The sequence below is a fragment of the Gorilla gorilla genome, chromosome 19 (genome assembly GCF_029281585.2).
Source record: "Gorilla gorilla gorilla isolate KB3781 chromosome 19, NHGRI_mGorGor1-v2.1_pri, whole genome shotgun sequence".
In the NCBI taxonomy this organism is placed as follows: domain Eukaryota; kingdom Metazoa; phylum Chordata; class Mammalia; order Primates; family Hominidae; genus Gorilla; species Gorilla gorilla.
In genome coordinates this window covers 53033651-53047077 of record NC_073243.2, presented here as the reverse complement: position 1 = coordinate 53047077, position 13427 = coordinate 53033651, and the positions used below count along the sequence as shown (strand labels likewise).

The window sequence follows — 13427 nt, the reverse complement described above, 5'->3', positions numbered from 1 at the left end:
TCTAGTGAGGTGCGATAATTTTTCATATAATTATTAAATCCCCCCATATGTTATGTATGTGTACACACACACACCCGGCTAGCTTGTTCATGCCCTTGACTTTTCATTTTTTTGAGACGGAGGCTTGCTCTGCTGCCCAGGCTGGAGTGCAGCTCCACTCGGCTCACTGCAACCTTCGCTTCCCAGGTTCAAGCAATTCTCCTGCCTCAGCCTCCCAAGTGGCTGGGATTACAGGCGCCCACCTCCATGCCCAGCTAATTTTTTGTATTTTTTTTTTTTCTCTGTCGCCCAGGCTGGAGTGCAATGCCAGGTTGGAGTGCAATGGCGTGATCTCAGCTCACGGCAACCTCCACCTTCCGGGTTCAAGTGATTCTCCTCCGTCAGCCTCCCAAGTAGCTGGGATTACAGGCGCTCGCCACCAAGCCCGGCTAATTTTGTATTTTTAGTAGAGACGGGGTTTCGCCAATGTTGTGCAGGCTGGTCTCGAACTCCTGACCTCAAGTGATCAACCCGCCTAGGCCTGCCAAAGTGCTGGGATTACAGGCATGAGCCACCGCATCCGGCCTAATTTTTTGTATTTTTAGTATTTTTAGTAGAAACGGGGTTTCACCATGCTGGCCAGGCTGGTCCGAAACTCCTAACCTCAAGTGATCCGCCCGCCTGGGTCTCCCAAAGTGCTGGGATTACAGGCGCGCACCACCACGCCTGGCTAATTTTTGTGTTTTTACTAGCGATGGGGTTTCACCATGTTGGTCAAGCTAGTCTTGAACTCCTCACCTCAGGTGAGCCGCCAGCCTCAGCCTCCCAAAGTGCTGGGATTAGAGGCGTGAGCCAGAGCCACCACGCCCGGCCTAATTTTGTATATATATATATTTTTTGCTTTGTTTTTGTTTTTTGAGACGGAGTCTCGCTCTGCCGCCCAGGCTGGAGTGCAGTGGAGAGATCTCGGCTCACTGCAAGCTCCGCCTCCCGGGTTCACACCATTCTCCTGCCTCAACCTCCCGAGTGGCTGGGACTACAGACGCCCGCCACCACGCCCGGCTAATTGTTTTTTGTATTTTTAGTAGAGACGGGGTTTCACTGTGTTAGCCAGGATGGTCTCGATCTCCTAACCTCGTGATCCGCCTGCCTCGACCTCCCAAAGTACTGAGATTACAGGCGTGAGCCACCGCGCCCAGCCTAATTTTGTTATTTTTAGTAGAGACGGGGTTTCTCCAAGTTGTTCAGGCTGGTCTAGAACTTGCGACCTCAGGTGATCCGCCCGCCTCGGCCTCCCAAAGTGCTGGGATTACAGGCGTGAGCCACCGCGCCCGGGCTAAACTTTTTTTTTTTGAGACAGGGTCTCACTCTGTCGCCCAGGCTTGAGTGCAGTGGTGCAATCTTGGCTCACTGCAACTTCTCCCTCCTGGGTTCAAGCGATTCTCATACCTCACCCTCCCTAGTAGCTGGGACTATGGGTGCCCGCCACCACGCCCAGCTAATATTTGTATTTTTAGTAGAGAGGGGGTTTCCGCTGTGTTGGTCACCCGACCTCAGGTGATCCTCCAGCCTCAGCCTCCTGAAGTGTTGGGATTACAGGCGTGAGTCACCGCGCCCGGTCCGCCCTTAACTTTTTAAAAGAGTGGGTGTTATCTTTTTCTTAATAATTTGTAAGAGCTCTTTATATTTTCTTATGCAAATAAAACATACGCTAAGGATGGTAATCGAATATAAATATTAACTTGCTTGTGATTTACAATTGTTTCTCTGTTTCACTACCAGTTGTTCGACTTTATAGTGTCTTCTGTCACATGAAAGGCACAAATTGTGTGTCTAAGTTATCAGCTTTATCCTTGGGTTTTTTTTTGGTTTCCTTTATTTTTTCTTGGTTTGATATCATGCTTACAAATAAAAGCACGAGCAGGTCCTCTCCCAACACGTTAAGTTGCTTATACGGAAACAATGTGGTGTAGAGAAAAGAAAGTGGATCAAGCCCCTAATAGACTTGAGTTTAAATGTGGTACAGCCAAGTTGTGGCGCCCAACTTCCATATTCTGTAACGTTAAACACGTCAATCTCATCCTGTTTCCTTATCTGCAAAATAGTACCCACCCCAGAGGGTGATACAAGCATTAAAATGCCTGGCACGGGTAAGGCATCCAGCAAGTGTTAATTCCCTTTCCTCTGCCCCGCAGAGGGGCATTATTAATTGCTTAAAGTGGCCAACTCCCGATAAAGATTAAAACAGAAGGTCGGGGACGGTAAATTTTGGTGAGTTTACGTTCCACCCGTTTTTCAGGTATCTTCTAGAAACATTCCATTAAACTACAAACCCCATAATGCATGTACAACTACCATAAAATTTCTACGTTATGAAGTCCTTGTGGCTTAGGGGAGGGCGAACAGCCAAATATCTTTATTTTCCAGACTTTCCCTCTTTGAGACAACCTCCCCCCACCTTCCCTCTAAACAAATGTGATTTTTCTTTCTCCTAGAATGCCAACCTCCCAGGTGTTAAAGTGAGGCTACGGTTATAAGGCGAAAAGGTGTCACAATTAGAGAAACAACTTTGAACACGGTAATACTAATTTTTAAAAATCTCGAATGGGCTCTGTGGTTCTGATACTCTGGCTGTTGAAATAATTCACCTACTGCAGATTTAGTAGAAAGAAAAATAATTAGCACGATTATACCTAGTAGCCATTTCTACCCTCTTGAGAGTCTGGGCTTGGCTCCCCGCACGTTTCCTTTCCTCCGCCACAGGGCTCCCTTGTGCACCTCTCATGCCCGACACAGTCCGCGTTCGCATGCCACGGTGGAGCATCCCCTCAGCGTGCCCTACCGCTCCGGCGCCGGCTCGGCAGACGTTCCGCCTGCGCAGAGCTGAGCATAGGCACCGTGTGAGCGCCGATTCACCCAGGCCCGAGCGCGAGGCCCAAGCGGGGTACCCGGCGAAGGGCGTGCGCCGCAGCGTCTTCCGCAGCTTGAAGCTCGGAGGAGCTGCGGCGCAGCTTCGGGACCTTAGAGCTGGGGAAGACGCTGCAGCGCGCGCCACTCGAGCCTGCGCGGCCGCTTCCCGGCACAGCACCCCCCTCTCGCCCTCTGCGCGGCCCCACCAGCCCGGACTCCGAGGCAGCTCCGGACGGGGGGAGGTGCGGGAGGAGGGGCTCCTCAGGGAGCGGCGGGGAATTCCCCCTTCCACCGAACGTTCCCGATTGTTCACCGTCCTCACGTCAGCAGCAGGGGGTAATCCCCGACTCCAGCTGCTCCTGACGTCACCGCGTGGAGCCACCGCCCCCCGCGCGCCCCTGCTCCGGGGCCTCCTCGAAGCCCCGCCCCCAGCCTTAGCCACGCCTTCTCCCCCTCCCCCCAGGCGCCGGACGTAGAGGGCGGAGCTTCTTTGACCGCGGCGTGAGCGGTTGCTTGGGCCAGAAGGTTCTCTGGTGGAGGCGCTCTTCCTGGTGTCCCGCCCAGTAGGTTCGTTCGCACCGCTTCTTCGACACCCTTTCTCCCTCCTTCTCCTCGCCCCGCCTTCCCTCCCTCCTCAACCCCTCTAGTTCCTTCCCCGCCTCGCCACTGTCCACGATCTCGCGAGACTTGGCCCAGAACATTGCGGATCGGGTCGGCGCCATTTTGGGACTGAGACTGGTTGTGGGGGAGGGAAAAGCGGCAAAAGGGGATTATTCAAAGTACCGAAAACCTTCTCCCAGGATCAGGCGCGGCGGTACCCCCAGGCCAGGGGCACCTCTGGTGGGGCAGAAGGTAACACCGTCCTCTAGGCTCCACGCCCGAGCCCGGCGGAGGAGGGGAGTGCCCGTGTCCGTGTTGGGGTTTGAGGGGTCGGGAGCGGCGTTGGTGGCGCGAGGTGTGAGGCTGCCCGCCGACGGAGGGGCGGCGAGAAGCAAGGAGTGAGAGGGGAGGGAGGCGCAGATAGGCCCCTCTAGGTATTGACTCGGTCCGGGTGGAGCGGAGGTGGTGGTTGTGAGGAGGGGGTGGGTGGTTTCGCCCCGGCGGCTTGGTTGGGGGGTGTTTGGCGTTTAGCGGAGGCTGGGAGCGAGTCCGACGCTCTCCGTGCTCGGCCTTCCTTCCCCCGGCCTCCTGCACACGCCCGCCTGTTTTTGCACCACTACCCGTCTCAGGGCTGAGGGAGTCGAGGCCGAGTTGTGGCCTTCGGCGGTTTCTTCAGCAGCGCCTCAGCTTTCCCCGCCTCTCCCAGGTCCGTGGCACTTGCCGTGGACTGGGGCGAAGGCTACTTTGTTCCTTCGAGTCCTGTGGGGTCTGAGGGGACATGTGCATTTTTGGGAGAGAACCATTCTTTGGTTTACGAAAAGGGCCCTGTACCTTCCACCCCCTCAGTTTTGGGAGAAACCTGTTTTCTTAATTCGAGGAAGTGGAAACCTACACCTTCTAGCCCTTTGCTCCCTCAGAAGTGGGGAAGTCTCCTCGGGAGAATTTAAGAAGCGGGTTTGCCCTACTTCTAGTTCACCTTTCTGGCCTTACTGGGTGGGAATATGCCTCCTCTAGTAGACGTTCTGATTTGGAGGGAGCCTCTTTCTCTTTACACTTATCGCTGAGTTACGTTTGCTAATGCTCCGTGGCAGCACACCTGTCTTCGCTTTCCTTGGTCCATCGAAGAGGGTTGGAGATCTTTTGTAAGATTATGTGCCAATTTCATAGTTTTAAAATTTATTCAAGAAGTATAAGAAGGTTTGCTTATATAATTCCCCAGTGTGGGATCTGCACCCCTTCCCAGGTGAAATCTGCCCTTGCCCTCCATAATACCGTCACCTACCGTTTTTCCCTCCCTCTACTCCAATGTCTTGTTCATTCAGTAGACTTGTATCGGGTGCTTGCTTGGGTAAAGCCCTTTTCCAGGCTCCTGTAGGGTTATATAGAAGTGATTTTCTCTCCAGAGGTTGACTTTTTAAGTTGGGGATTGATTTTTTTAGCTCAAAATCAAAACTCAGTATATAATTTTTTTTTATAACTTTTACAGGTGATTGAATTACTCAGATATGAAGATCATCATCTAGGTTTTGTGTAAAAGGCCCCGGATATTTTAAGTGGCCATTTTGGATTTACAGTGTTTTTGGATAATTTTGCCCCAGAAGTTTATTAAAATTGGCAAGAATCGTCTGTGAAGTGAATTGATAGTAGTGAACAATTCAGCAAGCTACTTAAAAAGAGACCCAGGCAGCATTTCTTCAGTATTTTGGTTCAAACGGATTATATAACTGGTTACAGTATTTCAGCTGGTGGTAATTTTTGCCTCCCCTTCCCCCACCCCGTTGTTGGGGTTCTTCAGCCGAAACTGAGAGACGTTGATTTGTGTACTGAGTAGTTTCAGCAGTTTCAAATGACTGAGTATTGCTGAAGTTTCATGGCAGTTTATTTTTACCTTTATTGAAAGTTTTAGGGATTTTTGACTTCAGCTCTTTCATGTCACAATGGGACACTTTTTCTGAATGAAGACATTGAAAGAATACAGAATTTTTTTCCTTTTATCTTTTATTTACGTGGAAATTTAAGATGTTGCAGTTTTCCGGCAGCATGGTAGTATTGAGATAGCTATGTGTGTCTCTGTATATGCTGATGTTTAGGAATGCTCTTCAGATGTGAAATTTTCTTTTTGTTTTTGCTTTTTGGCTCGTAAATTGGATATTTCATCTGGAGTGGACAAGTACAACAGTGGCAAGTACATGGAATAATAAAGACTTTGATCTTAAATCTAAAGAACTTGGCTAATTCGGGAGATAGCCATATGAAAACTTTAAAACAGAAGTATGGGTAGCTGACTTGAAGTAACTCTGTGTCAAATAGTCGTAGGTTAAGTATCTTCAAAGAACTTCGATATTATTTCAGAGGATACAAAATAAAAATACAAACTGGAAAATAAAGATTACAGAGAAAAAACCAACACCTTCCTGTGCAGTCCTGTTGGAATTTGTAAGTACTATTATGGTGAGCAAATCAAATGTTCATTTGTAAACTGTAATGAGAGTTGAGTTTATCCTATGTTATTCTTGGAAGCCTTTCAGTTTCTTGCAGTAATATTGCTTGGTTTCAGTTTCCTTGACAGTCTGAAAACAACTATTAACCATTGTCTGAGTAAACTGAAATTCAGAAAAAAACGTTTAAGGCTTAGGAACTTTTCAGATTCAAACAGTCCTAAGCTACAAGTTTTTGCGCTTTTTAAGTAAAAAGCTAAATTCATATGGCCAGTATATATTGCCTTAGGCTTTGAAGATTCATTCACAGTGGTAGAAAGGTAGGAAAAAATGCAACAAATAATTCACCACGTGTCTTCCTAGCCAGTTTGTATTCTAAATACGTGTGCCTTGATAGCCAGTTGACTTTCCAAATGTGAGTTTAGACTGCATTCCAAATGCAGTTTAGTGTTGCATTTGGAGTTACATAGTTTGGTTATATTGCAGGTAGTAGTTCTTAATGTATTTCATGAACTAGCTTGTTTTAAGGCATAGCTGTTCCTAACGTATTAATCCGTTATAGAAATTAAGTTTTTGAAATAGTTTTGTTGAAATGGTTTTGTATTTCCAATTTCTTTACTTTCAAAAAGGGTATTACCAGGACCAGAAGCTCAGAGGAACTGAGCAAGCTGAATTAAGAACCTTTAAAATAACTTAAGAAAATATGAGTATACATTTTTTCTTTCCACTCAAGAGGTTATGCTGGCCTAAGTTTGTAAGCAAAGCTTTTTTTTTAAAAAGTTGTGAATTAATTGCTATAATAGAAATTGTTTTGACAGGTGAGAGAGTTATCTTTTAATGTTTGTATTTTTCAGGATTAAACGGTGTTTTTAGTTACCGTTAGTTACTACATTTAATTTTTTCAATGAATCATAGGCATTTAGTGTTTTTTAAAGAGATACACTAAAATTTAATTTTTTTCCTCTTTGACTAATGACAAAATTTAATTTTTAGGCAGTTAATATTAGTGAACACATGAGTATAACTAAAATTAGAGGGTATTTCAATTAATTGTCTTTCTGAGATGAAAGACTAATTTTTTTTTGAGACTGAGTTTCGCTCTTGTTGCCCAGGATGGAGTACAATGGCATGATTTTGGCTCACTGCAGCCTCCGCCTCCCGGGTTCAAGCGATTCTCCTGCTTCAGCCTCCCAAGTAGCTGGGATTACAGGTGCCCGCCACCATGCTCGGCCAATTTTTGCTTTTTTTTTTTTTTTTTTTTTTCAGTGGAGACCTGGGTTTTCACCTTGTTGGTCAGGCTAGCCTCGAACTCTTGACCTCAGGTGATCCTTGCGCCTTGGCTTCCCAAAGTGCTGGGATTATACGCCTGAGCCCACGCGCCCGGCTGAGATTGCAATTTTTGAACTCTTTACCAAGATGGCCTAACATAATAACTTGTCAGTTGACTCCTGCTAGCTCCCATAGAGTGAAAGTGGTAGTAAATGTAAAATAGAGAGTTTTTTTTTTCTCTGAAATTGATATTAGAGAGTTCAGTAATTCCCTTTGTCATAATAGACTAGGTTATATGTGTTTTCTCTGTCAGACCTGTGTGTGGTAATTCTAATTGTCTACCTTGATTTATAAAATCGGTGAGAACATTCCACACCCTTTCACTTGGGAGAGCATGTATTTTGTTCATTCCTGAATTCAATGACTTTTCAAGTTGCTTAAGAATATGCATTTTAACTATGATTAAGTTGAACTGGAGTCAAACGATCATTCTTCTAGAAAACTACATAATATTTATTATTTGTGATTTTTTCTTTTTTTGAGATGGACTCTTGCTCTGTCGCGTGCCCAGGCTAGAATGCAGTGGCGCAGTCTCGGCTCACTGCAACCTCCGCCTCCTGGGTTCAAGCGATTCTGCCTCAGCCTCCCAAGTAGTTTAGATTACAGGTGCCCGCCACCACGCCCGGCTAATTTTCTGTATTTTTAGTAGGGACAGGGCTTTACCATGTTGGTCAGGCTGGCCTTGAACTCCTGACCTCAGATGATTCACCTGCCTCCACTTCACAAAGTGCTGGGATTACAGGCCTGAGCCACTGCATCCAGCCTTGTTTTCTTCTAAATTGCCATTACTGATATTGTTACTCTAAGCAGTAGTGTCAGGATAAAGATTACTCCAGAGATCAGAGTTTTTAGCAATTAACTTTAATCTGTGAATAGTCTATAATATTTGTCAACTTTGCTTACAGCAGTTCTTCAAGGACAGATTTACTTGAACGTTTTGACAGATATTTTCAGTATTTTATTTTTCTGGAGATTGGAATAAATAGTTGCATCCGTTGGTAATTGGAACTATTGCTGGACTGCTGCTTTTCCCCAGAAGTTACACCACTTTTCCTTTTATCTTTTCTACTCTTTATATTTTGTTTTTTTCTCCCTTTCTAAACTGTAGGTCTAAAAATAATCATAGTGGCTAACATTTATAGATGATGATGGTGTCATATGTTTTGCTGTGTAATTTATGTGGCATATTTTAATTAATTCTTAATCCCGTGAGGAAAGTACTATTATAGTCACTGTGGTACTGATGAGAAAATTAGGATTTAGGGAGGCTGAGATTGGGAGAAAGTTACTTTGTTAGAATTGTGATCTTGACCAAATAAATGTTCAAGCAGTCTGACTCCAGAGCACATACTCAGCACTATGCCATACTTACACTGCCTTCTTGGGGATTTTACTTTACTAATTCATTTATTTGAACATTGTCTTTGATATTTTTTTCTTTTCATGTACTGCTTCTCTTTGGTTGATGTTGATTACAGACTGCTAATGGAGTTTGGAAATAAACTAAGAGATATTACTGTTTTGCTATTTGCAGTAACTATTTGGGTGATATCTTTGGTTAGCTAAAATTAATTTGTGTGTGTGTGTGTGTCTGTGTGTGTTTGAGACAGGATCTCGCTCTCTCACCCAGATTGGAGTGTAATGGCACGATTGTAGCTCAGGCAACCTCGAACTCCTGGGGTTAAGGGTTCCTCCTGCCTTGGCCTCTCAAAGTGCTGGGATTACAGGCCTAAGCCACAGTGCCTGGCCTTGTATTTTTGTTTCACCCATAGCCTGTTTCCACAGGCATGGAGCTAAATGCATAGCTTTGTTTTACCTTGTCTTTTTTTTGTTGTTTTTTTTGGGTTTTTTGAGACAGAGTTTCGCACTTGTTGCCAAGGGTGGAGTGCAATGGCGTGATCTTGGCTCACTGCAACCTCTGCCTCCCTGGTTCAAGCGATTCTCCTGCCCCTTCAGCCTCCTGAGTAGCTGGGATTACCGGCATGTGCCACCAGGCCTGGCTAATATTGTATTTTTAGAAGACGGGATTTCACCACGTTGGTCAGGCTGTTCTCAAACTCCTAACTTCAGATGTCTGTCCACCTCTGCCTCCCAATATGCTGGGATTATGGGTGAGAGCCACTGGGCCCGGCCCCTTGTGTCTGTTTTTGAATTGAAATAGTTACATGGATTTTTGTGCTTGAAGCTGCTGATATGTTAAAATTGAGGAAGGGAGGAGTAATGGGGAAAGAACAGGAATAGTGAGCAGGAAAAAAAAAACTGGGGAGAGTTATAAGAAAGGGGTAATTGAGGAGGACTTCTAATCTGAAAGTAAAATAAGCAAGTGAGGATAGAGTTTAAAACCAGGCCAGATTATTTAACTTTTTTTTCTGAGACGGAGTTTTGCTGTCACCCAGGCTGGAAAGCAGTGGCACAATCTCTGCTCACTGTGACATCTGCATCCCGGGTTCAAGTGATTCTTATGCCTCAGCCTCCCAGGTAGCTGAGATTACAGGTCCTGCTGCCATGCCCAGCTAATTTTTTGTATTTTTCGTAGAGATGGGGTTTTGTCGTGTTGGCCCGGCTGGTCTCGAACTCCTGACCTCAGGTCAGATGATCACCTGCCTCAGCCTCCCGAAGTGCTGGGATTATAGTCGTGAGCCACTGCACCTGGTCAGATTATTTAACTTTGTTTAACCAAACCATCTTTTCTGTTTCTTTTTTGATAAAAATGTTTATCAAATGTTTAGGTAACAACGTTTAGATCTATCAATGTTTAGGTAACATTTAGATCCAGGTAAGGTACTGATGTAGAAAAAGGGTCATGGCTGAGGGTTTGGAAGGGAACTTGGTTTAGGATATGGAATATCTAGAAAAATGCCTGTGTGACTGTATGTTCACCTAACTTTTTTTGGCCTTAGTTTCTTCATTAAACTGATGGAAATATATATGGAGGGTTTTTGTAAATTGTGAAGTGTAATACAGATGTAAAGATTTTTTGGGGGTTTTTTGTTTTGAGACAGAGTCTCGCTCTGTCACTCATGCTGGAGTGCAATGGCACAATCTCAGCTCATTGCAACCTCCGCCTCCCAGGTCCAAGCGATTTTCCTGCCTCAGCCTCTCAAGTAGCTGGGATTACAGGTGCCCACCACCACGCCCAGCTAATTTTTGAATTTTTAGTAGAGATGGGGTTTCCCCATGTTGGTCAGGTTGGTCTCCAACTCCTGATCTCAGGTGATCCACCCACCTCAACAAATTTAAATATGGCTTTAAAATATAATTTGAAAACTGAATTAAGAATTAAAGGGGGCCAGGTGCAGTGTGGCTCATGCCTGTAATCCCAACAGTTTGGGAGGCCAAGGCAGGAGGAACACTTGAGATTAGGAGTTAGAGACTAGCCTGAGAAACGTAACAAGACTGTCTCTCTACAAAACATAAAAAAAAATTAGCTGAGCATGGTGACATGCGCCTGTAGTCCTAGCTACTTGGAAGGCTGAGGCAGGAGGACTGCTTGAGCCTAGGAAGTCGAGATGGCAGTGAGCGGTGATTGCACCACTGCACTCCAGCCTGGGTTGCAGAGTGACACCCTGCCTCAAAAATGAATAAGAATTAAAGAGATGAGGCCGGACGCCTCGGTATTTTTGGCGCTGCGATCGCGACACTGCATTCCAGCTTGGGGTGACAAGACTGTGTCAAAAAAAAAAAAAAAAAGAACCTCTGACATACAAAATACTATTTAAAAAAGGGGTGAGGGGGCAGGGCATGGTGGCTCATGCCTGTTATCCTAACACTTTGGGAGCCTGAGGCACGAGGCTCACTGGAGCCCAGGAGTTTGAAACCAGCCTAGGGAACATTAAAAAAAAAAAGCGGGGGGCGGTGCGGGGGCAGGGAATACATCTCTTTTCAAACTCCTGACCTCAGGTGTTCCACCCACCTCGGCCTCCCAAAGTGCTGGCATTACAGGTGTGAGCCACCATGCCAGGCCGAGACAGTGGTTTCTGTGAATTCTTTGAAATTGATAATTTTGTGGGCATTTCAGTGCATTTTTCTGGAAAGGTCCATTACCTTCAACAGAAATGTTGAAAAACAAAATGTTAGTGGTTACTGGTAAACTGTTTTGTGGTTGCGACTGTTTTTCAGTTTTTACCTGCTTGCTTTTCCCATTTTGTCAGCTGTCCCACCCATCAGAATAGTTAACAGATTTGCTGTATAACCCTGCAAATAATTGCTAGTTTCTGCATCTTTTTATATACAAGATATGTCATTTAGTTTCTTGGTCTTTAGTTACTATTTTGTTCACAGCTTGGTGGGTGCAGTGCTTTTGGTCTTTCCATTTTCTTCCCTTTAATTATTTTATAAATTTTTGGAGACGGAGTCTCCCTCTTGCCCAGGCTGGAGTGCAGTGGCATGATCTTGGCTCACTGCAACCTCCACCTCCCAGGCTCAAGTGCTTCTGCCTCAGCCTCCCTAGTAGCTGAGATTACAGGCACCTGCCATCAGGCCTGGCTAAGTTTTGTATTTTTAGTAGAGATGGGGTTTCACCATGTTGACCAGGCTGGTCTTGAACTCCTGACCTGAAGTGATCTGCCCACCTCAGCCTCCCAAAGTGCTGGGCTTATAGCCATGAGCTTCTGTGCCTGGCCTTTTTTTGAGATGGAGTCTCACTCTGTCACCCAGGCTGGGGTGCAGTGGCGCGATCTCGGTTCACTGCAGCCTCCAACTGCCGGGTTCAAGTGATTCTCCTGCCTCAGCCTCCCGAGTAGCTGGGATTATAGGCGCCTGGCACCATACTTAGCTAATTTTTGTATTTTTAGTAGAGATGAGGTTTCACCATGTTGGCCAGGCTGGTCTTGAACTCCTGACCTCGTGATCCACCTGCCTCGGCCTCCCAAAGTGCTGGGATTACAGGCGTGAGCCACTGCACTCGGCTTCTTCTCTTTAATTCTTATTTATTTATTTTTGAGACAAAGTGTCACTCTGCCACCCAGGCTGGAGTGCAGTGGTGCAGTCACTGCTCACTGCCATCTCGATCTCCTAGGCTCAAGCAGTCCTCCTGCCTCAGCCTCCCAAGTAGCTGGGACTACAGGCGCATGTCACCATGCTCGGCTAATTTTTTTTGTTTTGTAGAGAGAGAGTCTTGTTATGTTTCCCAGGCTAGTCTCGAACTCCTAATCTCAAGTGTTCCTCCTGCCTTGGCCAAACTGTTGGGATTACAGGCATGAGCCACTGCGCCTGGCCCCCTTTAATTCTTAATTCAGTTCTCAAATTATATTTTAAAGCCATATTTCAATTTTTTTCCTACACTTTTCATGCAAGAATAAGGTTTTAAAACTCTTAGTTGCCAGGCATGGTGGCTCATGCCTGTAATCCCAGCACTTTGGGAGGCCGAAGCAGGTGGATCACCTGAGGTCAGGAGTTCAAGACCAGCCTGACCAACATGGCGAAACCCCGTCTCTAGTAAAAATACAAAAAATTACCTGGGCGTGGTGGCACATGCCTGTAATCCCAGCTACTTGAGAGGCTGAGGCAGGAGAATCACTTGAACCCAGGAGGCAGAGGTTGCAGTGAGCCGAGATCATGCCATTGCACTCCAGCCTGGGTGACAAGAGTAAAAACTGTCTCTAAATAAATAAAAACATACATACATACAGACATACGTACAACTCGTAAGTTACCCTTTCTCCGAAACTGAGAATCTGGGCTTGGCTTGTGGCTCACGCCTGTAATCCAGCACAGGAAATTTAGAAATTAGCCCAGGTCAGTAGTGCACCTTGTAGTCCCAGCTACTTGGGAGGCTGAGGTGGGAGGGTCACTTGGGTCCTGGAATTTAAGATGTCAGTGAGCTATGATTGTACCACTGCACTCTAGCCTATGCACCAAACAAGAACCACCCCACATCTCAAAAAAAAAAATTATGATGAAAGTGTAGTATAAGGGAAATATTAGTCTATGTTTTTGTATTAAAATTAACATTTCAAGAGTTGATAGCTAATATTTTTTAATACGGGGGGGATATGAATTTTTTTTTTTTTTTTTTTTTGGAGACAGGGTCTCACTCTATCACCCAGGCTGGAGGGCAGTGGTGCCATCACAGTTCGCTGCAGCCTCGACCTCCCAGACACAGGTGATCCTTTCTTTCACATCAGCCTTCTAAGTAGCTGGGACCACAGGTGAGTGCTGCCATGTCCAGCG

At 45.8% G+C, this 13427-nt stretch overlaps 1 protein-coding gene across 11 annotated transcripts in view; it reads left to right on the top strand.

The window, feature by feature from the left end:
• The first annotated feature begins 3004 nt into the window (after positions 1 to 3004).
• The window catches only part of GPBP1 (GC-rich promoter binding protein 1), an 89729-nt gene continuing 79306 nt past the window's right edge, over positions 3005 to 13427 (top strand). For 3 of the 11 annotated variants that reach the window (XM_063700738.1, XM_055367565.2, XM_019013469.3), the window contains exons 1-2: positions 3005 to 3456; positions 4976 to 5925. The gene's annotated coding sequence lies outside the window, so the exon portion shown is untranslated. Of the gene's footprint in view, positions 3742 to 4975; positions 5941 to 13427 lie in introns of all 11 variants that reach the window. The other 8 variants (XM_055367569.2, XM_055367563.2, XM_055367568.2 and 5 more) reach the window with 6 other exon arrangements.